The sequence below is a fragment of the Equus caballus genome, chromosome 1 (assembly GCF_041296265.1).
Source record: "Equus caballus isolate H_3958 breed thoroughbred chromosome 1, TB-T2T, whole genome shotgun sequence".
Classification (NCBI taxonomy): domain Eukaryota; kingdom Metazoa; phylum Chordata; class Mammalia; order Perissodactyla; family Equidae; genus Equus; species Equus caballus.
The window spans coordinates 192,469,583-192,486,880 of NC_091684.1; the positions used below are offsets into that span (position 1 = coordinate 192,469,583).

At 36.8% G+C, this 17,298-nt stretch overlaps 1 long non-coding RNA gene and 2 pseudogenes across 4 annotated transcripts in view; all 3 read left to right on the forward strand.

The window, feature by feature from the left end:
• Positions 1-17,298, forward strand: part of LOC111769263 (uncharacterized) — a 162,474-nt gene that overhangs the window by 128,213 nt on the left and 16,963 nt on the right. For 3 of the 4 annotated variants that reach the window (XR_011441118.1, XR_011441116.1, XR_011441115.1), the window contains one exon: positions 11,768-11,964. The exons of the other annotated variant lie outside the window; for it this stretch is intronic. This is a non-coding gene — a long non-coding RNA (uncharacterized lncRNA). The remainder of the gene's footprint in view (positions 1-11,767; positions 11,965-17,298) is intronic. 4 annotated transcript variants of the gene reach the window in all.
• LOC138915041 (rho GTPase-activating protein 17 pseudogene) lies at positions 278-1,842 on the forward strand (annotated as a pseudogene).
• LOC100629700 (rho GTPase-activating protein 17 pseudogene) lies at positions 1,859-2,873 on the forward strand (annotated as a pseudogene).

Here is a 17,298-nt window from a genome sequence, read left to right on the forward strand (position 1 = left end):
TTCCATAGGTTTCCATACTTCCACATTTCACCTGATAGAAGGACCATCTTCCATGAATTCCATGCAGCTGATGTGATGATTTAGCCAAATTCAACTTGGAGATCCTACCAGAGGTCAACTTGAGCTAAGATGGCAGAAACAGAAACATAAAAAGGAAGTAGGGATGTGTTACTGGAAGTGGCACATGACATGGCCAAAGGCTGGCCTGGGGAGCCACTGCTGCCGCCGTTCCCTGTGGGGTCCCAGCCCCTAAGGGCAGGCTGCCTCTGCTGCAGTGATGAAGTTCAACCACACTAGGCAGCTGGCCAAGCAAACCATGGGTAGATCTGAGAAAACAGAAGTCCTCCATGAAGATGTTGCAGCTCAACCTGCACATAGACAGGGTGCAGTCAACGTGCCATCATTCCCACGAGCGCCTGATGGTGTGCTTCCAGGGCCAGCACAGCACCGACGTCAGCAGAGGAGAGGAAACATTCTTTGACAACTCTTACTCAGAACATGCAGGAAGCATCAGCTCAGCTAGAAGACTTCCTCTTGGGGAAGATGCTGGACACGTGGAGATGCTGAAAATCAACTGGTTCTAGAATTTTCTCAGCATGAAGTCTTTTGTTGAGAAAGAGGTTGTGGACTTTCTGTAGAGCATAGCAGAGGTAGAGATACCTTATCATCCAGAAACGGAGAAAACAGCTCTTTAGATGGGTGTTAGACTGGAATTTGCTTAGAGCCGGGTGGAACTAAGCTCACAAATCTTCAGAAGTCAACTTTCAGGGGCTTCCATCAAAAATACATACCTTAAAGAAGGAGACAGCTGAAGTAGGAAATAAAGTAGAACAGTGCCAGGATCAATTAGAAGCAGACATGTGCAACTGCACAGCCAAAGAAGAACAGTGCCTCAAACTTTGTCTCATTATTAGAGGCCACGCAGATTACCACGGAAGAGCATCAGCGGTCTCAGGAAGGGCCCTCCCTCACATGTGGTTGACAAAGGTGGGTGAGTAGAGCACCAGCTCGTGGGACCGCTCTGAAAGAATGAGTGAGTTCTGGTTGAGCCTGTGTCCGTTGCTGCTCGTGGAGACTAACATGAAGGAGAAGGGCATTTTTTATTTGGGGTTGGGGCCTCCAAGGTAAAGAAGTTGAGAGCTGCTTTCTACTGTTCTGCTTCTCACCTGGACGAGTTCTCATCAGACCGCCATGCTGTAGCAGTCACTTTAACGAGAATCGCCTGAAATTTTCATATCTTTTAATCGGTAAGAATAATGGACACAAGTTGCAAGTGTGCAGGATTAAGAAAAAAACTTCAAGGTTTGTGGAGAACATGTCAGAAGTTGCCACCACAAAATTCTCTTAATTAGGTATTTAATCAAGTCCCTTGTGGAGCTTGCTTGTAGCAGCAGCATTAATAAAATGTTCCCAGCAGCACTGCAATCATTTTAGCGCCTAACGTATGGGCTCCAAATGAAGGAATGCTTGCTGAAATGGTTGTAACCACATCCATTCACATGGTTGTAGTGATTGAACTGATCATTGAGCAGGCCAAGTGGTTCTTCTCTAAAAGGTGAAATTTAATGTCTCAGAAGCATTTGTACCTCTGCCGTCCAAATTACAGTCTCTCATCCCACACTGGAAATGACTAACTCGGAGACCATGGAGAAGGAGTGAACCAACATGGCAGTGATGGAAGGGGAGTTGGTTAAGAAGGAGCACTTTAGATGTGAAGTTAATGGCTTTCTAGGGTGGCACTCAAAGCAAACACATGACCCTGCTTTCCAGGCACCACTACCACCCACAGTGGGTCACATCACCTTGGCTTCATTGGGCCAGAACACCCTCCCACAGCTCTAGGGCTGAAAGCGGTGCAATGGATAGGACCTTCCCTAACTCCATGGACACACTGGAGCAGTGGCCGAGCTTGGACTATGGCAGTCCTCTGAAACCCAGGGACTTGTATCTATAGCTGTACCCACACCAGAGAGACAGCCGAGTCAGATGACTATTGGTCAAAATCAGGCTCAGGTAGCTGGCGGCTCCCATCCTCTTTCTGTTAGCCCAGCACAAAATTTCTCTGGTCTTAGCATCCACACTTTGCCCTGAGCTGTTAAAAATATGTTCTAGTCACCCTGAAACCAAGAAAATCCCCTTCTAGTTATGGTGGGGACCAGAGATGTTTGAGAATATCTTAGCAGCAGTTTCTCACCAAAAACATGCACTAGAAGTCCTCCCCTTGCATTCAGGAGAGGATTGGCTCTAGGCCAGCCCTCTGCTGCCTCCCAGCCCTCTGCACGCTGCAGGTTCTCCAGCAGCCTGTTTCCTATCCAAGCTCACAATCACCCATGGACACAGCCCCAACCTAGGCCAGACTCCAATACATACCAAATTGGGTAGTCAGGGCCCTCCAACCCCTTGGCATTGCCCAGGGAGCATGGACTTAAACAGCCTTCTCACACTTTTCCCCAAAGTCCAGTGCCCCCCATATCCTACCCAAAGAGGACAATCATGGACTTCGAGCTTCTTAGACCCAAGCTACGAGTATCCTTGAATCTGTGCAGCTACATAGTGGAACTTTACTAAGACTAAGACCAGTACCAAAGCCAAGACACTGATACGGTGTGCCCCACCCCCTCATCCTACTGATGCCCACTCAGCTGGGGTTGGCAACATCACCAACACAGCACTGACAGCTTTCCAAATAGTAATGGATATATGATCTTCCATATTTAGTAAGAACTGAAATTACAATAGTTGGTGACAATTCTAGGTTTTTAGAAGCACTTGGCAGCATCTTTCCTTGAAATGCACTCATACTCAGCAAGCAAAGATTGCCCATCTGCATTTTGCTGGATATGGACAATGATACAGACAGGACAGCCTCATGAAGAAGGCCACTTACTAGCCCTTGACCTCTATCCTGGCAACTGGAACAGAGGCAAGCAAACATTTATCTTCACAGACCAAACAATGAAAACCTTTCATTAAAGGGAAGAAGAAGACCTTACCATGAAGGAATTTGCCTTTTGCCCAGCTGGAGGAGAAAGCAGGGGCTGACTCTTAAAGCCAAATGACTTGTGTCTTGAAGAAGTTGATTTTCTTTAAGTGGGAAAGAAAGCATGCCAAAAACAAAAGCAAAACAAAATACCTAGACTGGAAAGAGCATTATTGCTGAGATGTGTTTAAGAATCTTTAGTCGCAGCTCTAAATGCAGGTAGCACCAACAGCTGAATTCAATTTGAAATGAATAAGAAACAATGTGTTAACTATTTATTTAATAAAATAAATTAATTGTAAGTTATCTACTTCCTGCTACTTGTGCTTTAATTGTTATATATTAGGAAGGAGGCTTCTCTCCTTCAGTCTTGCTGCAAAGTCATTTTGTATTAAGTATAGGCTGTTTCTCCCCAACCTCCTCAAACCGGAACCCTTGATGTTGACTTGGCTTTCACTAGTTGCTCCTCAGTTGGAAAGTGCGAAACAACCAGGAAGCCATACTATTCTGGGTCAATTTCTGCACAAGTTGTAGTTTGTCTTCCTGGACTAGTTCCTTCAGAGGTTGTGGGTCAGAGTTTCCATTGTCATATCTGATCCAGCCATTGTTTGTATGTGTATTCAGTCTCTCAGGCCCTTTTTCGATCATGCTGTCACTCGCAAAATGTTTACCAATTGGAGGAAGGCTAGATCCGGATCTTCACTGCTTGAGGATTGTACATTGTGTCCTTATGCAACTGTATGACAGGCTCTTCTTGGCCATTTTGTTATTGTGTCGTCATGGTAATCATCTAACAAGAGGGAAGCTGCAAAGAAGCATTTAAGATTCTGGATAGAATGCAATGAAACAGCATAATGACTGCTATAACAAAAACAATAATTAATAGTCTGTGTAAGACGCTTTGCAACCAGGAACCGAAACTTCCCAACCCAGGCCAAAAGGACACATCTCACAGGCCATGAGGATCAAACTTAGACATCCAAGCATTTTCTTCCTTAAGGCAATTTTAGCCTGTTCTACTTTGCTTGTTTCATTCATCCAAATTCAGCAAGAAGTATCAGCAATGGCGTAGACGTCATCATGATTTGCCAACAAGAAATCAAGTGCAATGCAATTGTCCATGTCATTAGTCATGTCAATGAGTTCAGACTGACCTATATTCCATCTAGGGCAGAGGTGACACCTTTAATAACTTCTGTCACAGTTACTGATAAGTTTCTTTCAGTATTTTCTATTTGTATGATTGGCACCAACGAGGACAGTATTCTGATTGTTCATATTAAAATATGAATTGGTAATTTGCACGAGTAGAATGTTTGAATAATCAAGAGCGACTTTGTTCCGAATATTGTGCCTGGGTCAGAATTGCTAGACTTGGTTATCTACAGAATTACGGTCTCTGTGTACAGACAAGTCCTCAAATATTATTCCTAAATTTCATGAGGTACTTGTCTGAGGCCAGGAACTTGGCTACAAATGAAGTAGTGCTTACTGGGGGAACTTAGAGAGGCAGAAAGAAAGGAGCTGTTCACAACGCAGTCAGAAGCAAAGACTTCGATTAGCTTTGTTACATATTTGGGTCTCTATTAGTCCCGTTAAGGTGGCAAACGCTTGGCTTATTGCCCTAATAACATTGTTGAATTCAAATTTACAATTGCCTATGATCTGATCACTAGATTTGTAATGATTCTTTTCTTTGTCCTGGAGGGAGTGGCACTAGAAAAGTCACAGGTTATTTATTTATGGTCATTTGTCCATATAGTTGCCAGGGAAACACTGTCCAGCTGTAATCATTTAATGAGAGCAGAATTGGCCAGAAATGTTTATCATGGGGATCTGGTAAAATTGAGGGCAGTAACTATGTTTGGGATAATCTAACAATTGTGTTAGAATGTGTATGCTTTGATCCAAAAATTATAAGAATGGAGAAAAAGGGTCATTGTAGATGCACAAAAACCTGGGGTCTATAGAAAATGAGAAGAAGAATGATTATAAGCAAGAAAAGAAGAAACAAAACAGGACTAAGATGTTAGTCTAGGTTTGATGTCTTGAGGGGAAGCTCTCCACTATCTGGCATCATCTGCTTGTTCTGAACATCTTGGGTCAGCTGTACACTTTTGAAGATGAGTTGCTTCTTTAGGATAGCTGAAAATCCTCACTTTGAGGTCCCCTGTGGGAATATCCTTCCAGTGGTGTGCAATTCTAAATTGCTTCTGTAGTTGTGAAATGTAAACCCAAGGATTGACTCCCTGAAACTTGCTACACTGTTGTTAAAAGGATGTGACAAAGTTGCCCCCAAGAAAGGTTAAGGGCAGTTTTTCTCTGATGTCTCTTCCAATAAATGAAATGTCCTTGTTCAAGGACAAATGTCCTTGTTCAAGATCGTGAACAAAGAAGGCAATCTTAACTTGCTGATGAGAGGATAGGGTATAGTTCATGAGTTCCTTTCAATAATTTGCCACGTCTGTATGTAGCAGCCCACAGTCTAGCATAAAAGATAAAAATCTCTAAATGCAGAGACATTTCAGTCGCCAATTCACAGAGGATGATGTTTGTGTCTGTGAGTGAGTGGACTGTATGGTCATTAGTGCTAACTGGAGCATCTTTGGCCAAAGAAATTCAAGGGTTTCTGAAAGTTTTTCTAACTTTAATTTAAGGATGTCATTGGGTCTTTCAACCTTTCCAGAAGATTGTGGGTGATGACAGTGTGGTTTTCAAGTAAGGGTAACATGTTGCAGAGTTCTTTTATAATGGTTTCCGTAAAGTGTGTGCCTTGATCACATAATATAAATGTTCAAATGTCCCCAGTTGCAATGTAAAATCAAGCAGTATTTTAACGACCTTTAGGGTTTCAACTTTTTAGCAAAATAATTCTTCAACCTATTCTGAAAATAGACGTAAAATGACTAAAACATATTCAAATCCTATGGAGAGGGGAAATTGGATAAAATCAGTGTCAAGATCCTCAAACAGTTCTTGTGGACTTGCTTCCTGGTCATGTCCCACATTTACCTTTTTTCCAGGATTAAGTTGTTAACAGGTGATCCTTGACACAAAAATAACCTCAGCTGTCTTTTTAAAGTCTCCCATCAATGTTGATTTGAGATAATAACCAATATGTCTGTTCTATGATGAGTACTTTTATGGATAAATATTTCCAACATTTACTAGAACTCATCTGGTGCCAACAAGAGGTTGATTTGGGGGCACTAGAGATTATTCAGGGGAGGGTACAAGGTAAGTATGAGAAACTGCTGGAGGTCTCAGTCTCGCAGGGGGGTTGTGTCCTATTTTAGGGGGACTCCACTCTTCTGTGAATTTTTCCTCTGAGAATCCCACCAGATTCATATAGTGAGGATTTGGGAAAGATCTCCTCGTGGCACTGGAAAGGGAAGGGAAAAGTAACCATCGTGAGAATGAGCTGAGCCTTAACAATGACGGAGACCTGTACTCCAAGGAAAGAACCTCACCGGAGTGCCACTCTGCAACCATATCCCAACTGGAGGAAGAGAATTTCTCCTAGTTACAGACTCTCCCGTCTTCCTGGAGGTAAAAAAACAAAACAACAACGACAGTCTCCTCAGGAGACAGGACTTTGAAGAAATAGATTGGGAATGCTACAGTTAGAGAAAGGAGGAGGACATGAGGAGAAAAATCTAAACCACTGGAGAAGGGGCAGAAACACTTATGAGAGCCACCGCCCTGAGACACAGGGCTGTTCAGAGATGGGTACTTAACTTGAAGTTTACAGGATGCTCCTACTGACCAACACCACACCACCACTCCAACAGGACTCAGGTTTAATGACAGGGATTATGGCTGAAAGAGTTACAAGATGCGACTCTCCTCAGGAGCAGTGTATAGGGGAACCCCCGAATCAGAAAGGAGACAAAAGCAAAACACACTAGAGGAATAAGTTGAAGCTTCTTGTACCCAAAGCTGAAAGAACGATTAGACATGTTAACCATTAAACAACAAAAGCACTAGCCAAATTAGCATAAATTTTTACCAATGACTTATGTACCTCAGTTCTATTACCTGATACAACTTGTCCAGTTTTCAACCCAAAATTAAGAAGCATGCCAAAAGGCAAAGCAAAATACAGTCTGAACAGAAAAAACAAGCATCGGAACACATTTGGATATGAAATAGCTATTGGAATTGTGAAACCAGGAATTAAAAATACTCCAATTAATATGGTAAGGCACTAATGGAGAGAGAAGGCTGTGCAAGAAGAGGTGGGTGAGGTAAACAGAAAGAGGGAAAGCTATGAAGCGATGCAAAGGCAGTGCTCACACAATTAATTTTTTTAAAGGCAATGGTAGAAATCAAATAAACAGTAATAGAAATGAAAAATGTCTTTAATGGGCTCTTGGTAAACTCAACATGGCCAAAAAGAATTAGTAAAGAGTAAGAAAGATCAACAAAAACGTTACAGACTGAAGTGCAGAGAAAAAAAAAAAAGAATGATTTAAAAAAAAAAAAAACAGCAACAAAAGAAAAAATAACATCCATAATGGCTTAAAAATAGCAAAAGACGCAAACATACACATAAGTGGAATACAAGAAGAAGTATAAAGAGAGATGGAGCAGAAGAGATATTTAAAGAAATAATGCCCAAAAGCTTTCCAAAATTAACAACAGACAGCAAATCATCTATCAAGGAAGATCGGAGAATATCAAACAGGAGGAATATCAAAAAGATCCAAACCTAGCCATACTATATTCAAACTCGAGAAAACCAAATATAAAGAGAGAATCTTAAAAGAAGCCAGGGGAGGAGATGTGACACCTTACTTACAGGGGGAACAGGGTAAGAATTACAGTGGAATTCTCACACAAACTATGCAAGCAATGAGGGGAGAAAATGTGTTGAAAGAGAAAAAACAAACTTGAATTCTATCTCTAGAATTATCCTTCAGAAGTGAAAGAGAAATAAAGGCTTCCCCACATATGAATGAAAGCTGAAGGAATTCATCACCAGCAGACCTGCCCTGCAAGATATGTTAAAAGGAGTTCTTCAGGGACAAGGAAAATTCCATTGATCCGGCGCTGGATCTGACTAAAGGAAGAGCACCAGAGGAGGAATAAATAAAAATGAAATAAATATTTCATTTCTCTTACGTTTAAATGTTCTAAAAGATAACTCTTTGTTAAAATAATAATGATACGCACGTATTGGGCGATTACCACATACAGAGGCATGAAATGCAGGAAAGCAAGGCCGCAAAGGATGGGAGCGAGAGGGGGAAGACTCTCTTATAAGGTTCTTGCTCTACCTCAGAGGCGGTGTGGAGGTATTCAACAGTGAAGTTCGGTTGTTTGAGATATACAATGTAAACGCTAAGGCAACCACTAAATATTTTTAAAAAGACATATAAATGATATGCTAAAGTAAGAGAGAAATGGGATAATATCAAATAGTTAAAATAGGAGAAGATAGAAAAAAGGGGAGAGGGAGAAGCAACAAAAAATGCAGTGAATAGAAACAGATACAAATATGATCGGTATTAATCTATATTAATAACCTCTGCAAATAGGAATGCTCTAAACACACCAACTAAAAAACAGATGCTAAATGAATAGGTAAAACAGGACCCAATTGTATGTTGTAAGCAAGAAGCCCATTTTACATATGAAGACATAGATGAGTTAAGAATCAAAGGGCAGAGAATGATATACCATGATAATGCTAGTTAAAAAAACTAAAGTACCATCCTATTCAAAATGCTTTTATTTATTTATGTTTTCCTGAGAAAGATTTGCCCTGAGCTAACATCTGTGCCAATCTTCCTCTATTTGGTTTGTGGGTCACTACCACCACGTGGCTGCCGATGAGTGGTGTAGGCCCTCATCTGGAAACCAAACCCAGGCCGCCAAAGTAGAGCACACTGAACTTAACCACTAGGCCACGGGGTCAGCCCCAAAATGCTTTTAATATTTATGTTAAGGTTTAACGTTACAACAAAAATTCCTCTATTAATGCTATAGATTGCACATTCAGAAACTATAATTCCTACCTACCAAATTTATGTAACTTTTACTGCTATTGAATATTTGTCTTGAGGTTTTGTACATTTTATTAAAAGCTTTGGAAACTTGAACAAAAAAAGTCAATAATACTTTTGGTATTGGTGCTATACTTTGAAAAAAACTACCTTAATGATTACTTTGGCTTTTGTTTAAAGACTAAAAGATACTGAATATTGCTTAAGAAGATGTTTTAAGGAATATTTACTTTCAGATTTAACTTACCTGTTAATTCTTCTAGGATTATTTTGATTTAACAATGAAGATGATATTTCAAGAATATTGACAAGGCAAAAGAAACCTGTTTCTAATAAATGTAACTCAAAAAAGCCATACATACAATTCGCTGAACACTAGTGTTCACGTTCTGCATGGATATATTTTAAATCAATTTTATGCTAATGACAGATTACATGCCTGGGGCAAAGTATAATGTTGTTTTATTCAAATAATGAATTAAAATGCACATCAGAGAAATATTCTTTTTCAATTTCAGAGATTGGTTCTACAAAGGAGGTTTTTGAATAAAGAGTGAAGGACAGCAAAGCAACTTTTATTAGAATTGGTTGATAAAGTTTCTTTATTTTTTAATCTTCATAACTTTATCCATTTTTACATATTTTTGTGCAATCGATGACAACTACATTATTACGTTATACTGATTGAGCACTTGCCACATGCCACGCTTTGTATGAACACTTAATATAGAGTTTTCCATTTAAAAATTTAAGCCATAATCTACATGCAGTAAAACTCACACTCTTAACTGCCCAGGTCTGTGAATCTTTACAAAAGTATACAGTCTTATAGTTACCACTAAAATCTGGATATGAGAAGTGTATCAGTCCAAAACATTTCTCATGTCTCTTTGCAGGCACTCCACCTTCCTCCGGACTCTGGCAATCGTTGATCTGTTATCTCTTCCTAAAGTTTGTCTTTGAAAGGGTGTCATATAAATGAAATCACACAATATGTAGCTTTTTGAGTCTGGATTCTTTCTCTTAGCGCAAAATATTTGAGATACAACTGTCTTGTCACATGTTGGTAGCCATCGTGCATTCCTTATTGTGGACGAATAGTAGTGTATTGTTGGGATTTAATGTATCATAGTTCATTTATTCATTTCACAGTTGAAGGACATGTGGTTGATCCCAGTAATTAGCAATTATTAATAAAGCCTTTACACACATTTGTGTACAGGTTTGTGCGGACACAGGTTTTCATGTTACTTGGTCAAATTTCTGGAAGTGTGATTACTGCGTCATAAACTGACTGCATGTCTAGCTTTATCAGTAACTGTCCCTAAGGGATGTACACTTTGGCACTCCCCCGTCAATATGCGAGTTCCAACTGTCCCATATCCTTTGTCAGTACTTAGTATTGCCTGTATTTTCAAAGACATTTTAATAAGTATATTTTAGTTTGCATTTCATTAATGAATAATGACTTTGAGCATCATTTAATATGATCATTTGCCATGTATATTTCTTCTCTGGTAAAGTATCTCACCAAGTTTTTAATTGGGTTTGTTGTTTACTTATTACTGACTTTTGAGTATTTGTTATATGTTTGGTATGCAAGTTCTCTATAAGACAGGTCATTTACAATCATTTTCCCCCCAGTCTGTGCTTCAATTGGCATTTTATTAAAAGTTTTAATTGCAGTGAAGTCCAGTTCATCAATTTTATATCTTATGGATCACGCTTTAAGTAAACTAATGTCATGCGAATTTCGCCATATTTTCTTTGGGAAATTTTACAGTTTTAGCTCCTACCTTTAGGTCTACGATACAATTTGAATTAATTTTCAAAAATATTTGTATGTAACTATGTTTATGTGAATGTCTCTTCAGAAAGATGCCATTGGTCAATTTTTTCTAAAAAGAGTGAACAAAACCAAAATTTTCAGATTTTCTATGGCATTGTCAGTAAATTTTACTGATTTTTAAATTTAATGAAATATGATCATGTATGTTTTCTGAAAGTGTATTTAAATTAAAATATTAAATGCAATTATGAATACAAATATTATGTAATTATCTGGTGAATTCAGGAAGAATCTTCCGGCTGAAAATATGCTTCCTATTAACTATAAATGTCTAAAAGTTTAAACATAAAAAATATAGTGATGTTTATAATGTAATTGGACACAGATATTACAATTTTTATGAAACACTAAAATGTAGATGTAAATAATATGTAAAATTGCATATCACAAAGTTAAATTCTATGTAATTGTAATCTTGAAGAAATTCACCAGGATGGTTAAACGTATGCACAGCACATGTATTCAATGAGTGAAAATGTTCTAAAGTTGTTTATCACAGCTAAAAGCATTTACTGTAGTTTTAAATAATATTCACTTATTTTCTCATTTGAATTTATTAAAATATAGAAACATATTAGAAATAATGTCTCTATGAAGTCCACAAAAATCATTTTAGTGAGATTTTTATTTGTTTGTTTTTGTTTTTTTAGCTCCCATTTGCCTACTATGAGGAAAATTATTGCCAAATAAGCATACCAGTGATATTATATAAAGAAAGTGGAAAAATCAATAAGATGTGGATTATTAGAAAGTATTTTACATTCTCTTTTGACATTTTTTGAATGAGATTTTTCCTACTAATTTCCTTAAATGGTTACTTTGACTAAGATGAACATGAATTTGTATATTCACAGCAAATAAAAACTTTATGAATTCTATTTATTGTTACCCAATTAATTAAATGATAATATCCCTCTTCTTTTTCAAAAGATCTGTTTTACTCTCCAGCGCACTTACACATCCATTATTGTGTTGAAGACACCCACACAACTCCTCTGCTATTGGGACGTCCCGAGCGCGCGGCAGTTTCATAAATGCCAGGTTCCGAGCATTGCGTGGGAAAGTGCAGCGGCGCAGTAAAGCATCGCCTGGCCTTTTGGCAATCACCAGATTATTACATTTTAAAGGTCAGATGTACATGATTATTTTACCTGAGCCATTTTGTTGGGGGGGGAGGGGAGGGGCTGAGTCACTCACGACTTGTTCAAATCTCCTTAATGGTTCAAGAGTTAAAGGTAAGAAACCTGGAAATATAAGGTGAAAACTCCAGACATCAAAAATGTAAAATGAATTATCACAAGACTGTAGATAATACATATGAGTACTTGGTATTAAAAATTGGAGATGATATTACAAATTTATGTTTAATTAAAGTATATACATGATGTAGCTTTTTAAATTTTCTGTATTTATTCTAAATAACTGCCTGTGAAAATAATGGCATAAGTAATTGCTGTATATCTTATTCTATACCTCCATACTTTTACATACACTTGACTTTTACTTTCTATTCTTCCTTTGCATAGGATTCTGTCTGATGAATTTCAGCTTCCTCAGCTGTGTAAACTTGCCCCAATTCTCCTTCAAAAAATTCGTGGATGTGCATTTTGAGATTCACTTAACTGTGACAACATTAATTCTTTCAGGTCATCGTGAATAAGTGACACATGAATTCATTAGGCATCTATTTGCATGTACAGTATTCTTAGTATTGTAGTGAAATAGTTCCATTTCATTAGAAAAGATCCCTGAAAAACAATGGCATTATTACCTGTGAATATTTCTCACGTTACATGGTCCACAGTAGAGCTACAAGACTATAACCCCACACCAATACGCAGGACCCAGGATAAGTGGACAAGTAAGGTACAACACCGTATACTTATATGAATCATCATAGTTAGAGCTAATTTTTTTCTGGAATTTATTAGGGAATCCATATCATATGATTCATTTATATACTTTTCTTTAAATATTCTGTTCAGGAAAACAAAGTCTAAATTCAAGTAAAAAATACTAATTCTAAACTCATATGAAAAATATCTTGACAGATTTTAACAAAAATAGTGTAGCTAATGAAGACCATGGCATCCACTTAAATGTATTAGAACACAATATTTATAGATTAATTAAATCTTCTATCTCTTTTAAACAATGAGATATTGATGTGCTCAATTTACCTTTTACCACTATCTCTAAATCTTCCTATGCATTATTTACACATATCTTCAATATACATGAAAATTTAGGTTTAGGACTAGTCTGAAAATAACCTAAGAAGAGCCTAAAATCTAAAAGGGGATGCAGATTGAAATTACCAATTTCCACTAAAAGTAAAAATTTTTTATGAGACATTTTGCTTTCAAAATAACATCCAAAAAGACACACTTCCAGAACAGCAGAATAAAACCTACCAAAATTAGCTTCTCCATAAGAGTAACAAGATTACTGGCAAATATTGTCAAAATAAATTAGTAATCAAAAACCTTCCCATAGAGAAAAGTCCAGGTGCAGATGGCTTCACTTGCGAGTTCTAATAAAAGTTTTTAAAGAAGAATTAACATGTACTTTTCACAAACTAAACCAAAACATAGAAGAGGAGATAGCTCTGCCCAACTCATTCTCCGAGATCTGTATTACCCTGATACCAAATCCAGACAGATACCACAAGAGAGGAAAACTACAGGCAAATGTCCTGTGCAAATACAGATGTAAAAATCCTCAATAAGATGCTAGCAAACTGAATCAAGCAACATTTTAAAAGGATAATACACCATAGCCAAATGGCAGATAATACACCACAATCAAATTTATATCAGTAATGCAAGGTTGGCTTTAGATACAAAAATCAATCACTGTAATATGCCATATATATATATATATATATATATATATATATATATACACACACACATAGAAGAAAAGAAAAATTTATGGTCATCTCAATAGACAAAAAAAAAAGCACTCGATAAAATCAAGCATCTTTCATGATAAAAATGTTCAAACCAATAAAAGGCATCCATGAAAAATCCTCATTTAACATGACACTTAATAGTGTTTTCCTTTTTTTTTTTAAGATGTAATGCTTTATTATATCAACAAATGCAATACTTTATTTATTTATTTATTAATTTTTAAAGATTGGCACCTGAGCTAACAACTGTTGCCAATCTTTTTTTTTTTTCTGCTTTATCTCCCCAAACCCCCCCATACATAGTTGTATCTCCTAGTTGTGGGTCCTTGCAGTTGTGGCATGTGGGACGCCGCCTCAACATGGCCTGACGAGCAGTGCCATGTCCAAGCCCAGGATCCAAACCCTGGGCCGCCGCAGTGGAGCGTGCGAACTTAACCACTTAGGTTCAGGGGCAAGACAAGGATCTCCACTTTGACCACAATTATTCAACAATGTCCCAGAGGTTCTGGGTGGGACAATCAGGCAAGAAAGTGAAACAAAAGGGAAAAAGATTAAAAAGAAGAACTAAAATTATCTCTACTACAGATGAAGTAAACTTAAATGCAGAAAACCCTAAAGCATCCATACACAAAAATGTATGAAAGCTAATAAAGGAATTCAGCAGCGTTGCAGAATATAAGGTCTATAGATAAAAATCAATTGTATTTCTATACTCTGGCAATAAGCAATCCCAAAATATATTTATGAAAGAAATTCCATTATGATAACATTACGAAGAGTCAAGTAGAAATAAATTTTACAAAGAAAGTGTAAGAGTTCTACAAAGAAGATACTCAGGTAAAGAATTAAATTGGACCTCTACCTCAGACCATATGCAAAAATTAATCAAAGCAGGTCAAGTATCTAAATGTAAGAGCTATTCTTAAAAGAAAACTTGAATAAATTTTCAAGACTTTGGATTTGACAATATTTTATTAGATATGATATCAAAAGCATGAGCAACAAAAGAAAATATCTATAAATTGTAATTAGGATGTAAAATTTTGTATTTGAGAAAACACTATCAAGAAAAAAAAGGACAACTCAGAGATGGAAGAAAAGTTTTGCAAATTATATATCTGATTGGGGCATAGTTTCCAAAGTATATAAAGAACTCTTATAACTGAACAATAAAAAGACCAAAAAAGAAAATTTTAAATGGGAAAATAATTTAAATAGACATTTACCCAAAGATACATAAACAACAATGAACACATGGAAAGAAGCTGAACATCATTAGTCATTGGGTCAATGCCAACCAAAACCACAATGAGATATTACCTGACACCCACTAGGATGGCTAGTCTGTAAAAGGTAAATAATAACACATGTTGGCAAGAATGTGGAGCAACTGGAACTCTCATATATTGGTTTCGAAGTTGTAAAACAAGGCAGTCACTTTAGGAAACATTTTGGCCGTACCTCAAAATGTTATACAGTTACCATATGACCCAAGTATTCAAGAGAAGTAAAATCATATGTTCACACAAAAACTTATACATAAATGTCTATAGACCTATTATTCATAATAGTCAAGAAGTGTAAACAATTGCCCATCAACTAAACAAAATGGCTAAATAAAATGTGGTATATCCATGTAAGGGAATACTATTTGGTAATAAAAAGGAATGAAGTACTGGTGTATGATACATCATGGATGAATCTTGAAAACATCATGATAATTGGAAGACGCCAGTCACAAAAGTCCACATATTGTTGAGTCCATTTATATGAAATGTCCAGGATAGGAAACTTTATAGAAAGAGAAAACAGATTAGCAGTTGACAGAGGCTAAGAATAGGGAGAAATGGAGTGACTACTAAGGAGTCAGTGTTTCTTTGTGACATGATGAAAATATTCTGAAATCAGTGGTGATGGCTACAGAGCTCTGTGAATATACTAAAAACCACTCAGTTGTACACTTAAGTGGGTGAGTTGTGTTTTATGTGAAGTACATCTTAAAGCATTGCTTGAAAAACAAATCTAGGCAGATCATCTTAAATTTGGAGCTATATCAAAGACTCTCCCTCACGTAAAAAAGGAAGTTTAAATAAAATGAATAAAAGATGCTAACAGACTAAGTTTAAAAACAATGCAGAGGAAACAGTGCAAATAGTTCTACAGCGCAATTATCCAGGACTCTTCAAAATATCCACTGGAAATAGCCAAAAATGTAGTAAAACTCTTCTGAGATTTAAAAGAGAATAAAGAGAACCACCAACCAAGTGCCAAATGAACAAGTGCCATCCGAATGGGTTGGGTCCCATTAGCCTACTCCATTTTTTTCCTCAATGTTTCAAAACTTAAAAGAAAGAAAAGTGAAAATACAAAGGGAGCTACCATGTATTAAAAAAAGTGGAAAAATAAGTAACAAAAATATTTCATACAATTATTATATATGATAAAAAATATCTGCCATTCTATATAAAATCAAGGTATTTACACGTGAGGTAAATGTGGTCATTTTTTATATGATAATAAAAGGGTTATGCTTTCTGTAGCCCCAGGATAGAAAGAAATCTGTTTAAATAAGAAAAGGAAGAATAAACAATAATCTAACTCTCAACAAACAAGGCATAGACAAAATTGGTATAACTCAACTAGTCGGAAATGTCATATCACCAGATTACACAATCCTCACCAAAGACAGACATCTCACTGTTCTTTAGAAGATGCACCACGGACAGAAGCGCACCGCCTTCTGGCCAAATCTATTCAGTAGAGTCCATCTATCTGGAAATCAGCAGTTAACCCAAGAATTATAAATATGGATTGCAAACAAAAGCAGCACAATGTTTCTTAAATAAACATTGTTACTTATGTGGATACATTTGCTAATTTTATACAATCCGGCATTTCTTTTGTCTGGAGGAGGAGCTTGAAAAAATGAAGAATGAAAGAGATAATACATCATCCTTTCGCCATTATTACTGTTCAGATAGTTCTGGTCTTCTTTGGTTAGAGACTCTGACACTACACAAATTGGAAATTATTTGAATGTCCAGAATCCATATGTTTAGCATAATGGTTGGAATTCTCATGTTTTCTATTTATAATGGCAGAAGTCATTATAAAACTCTTCGAAGTTTAACAAAATTCTTCAATTTAAAAAAAATAATTCAGAGACTAATATAATGAGTATACTCATAGCTTTAAATAATGCTAAGATTTTGACAGATTTCATCACGTCTTTTAAATAAAAAGCTGTTACCTACAAGCTTGAAACCCTCACCCTGTCCAGTTTTCTCCTTTCTTACATTATATACAAATGTTTCTGCTATGATGCCACACACATGCACACATGCACATTCGTTTCCTTTAATATCAACTAAATCAAGAAACTAATGAGAAAAGTGTGTTTAGGGAAAATCACTCAAAATCTTTATATCCAGAGGAAAAGTTAACAACCTTACTATAATATTAACATATTTAGAAAGACATATTAAATACCTCCAGGAATTGCTATAAGACTTACAGAAGCAAACGCTGTAGCAAAAGAATGTCTTAT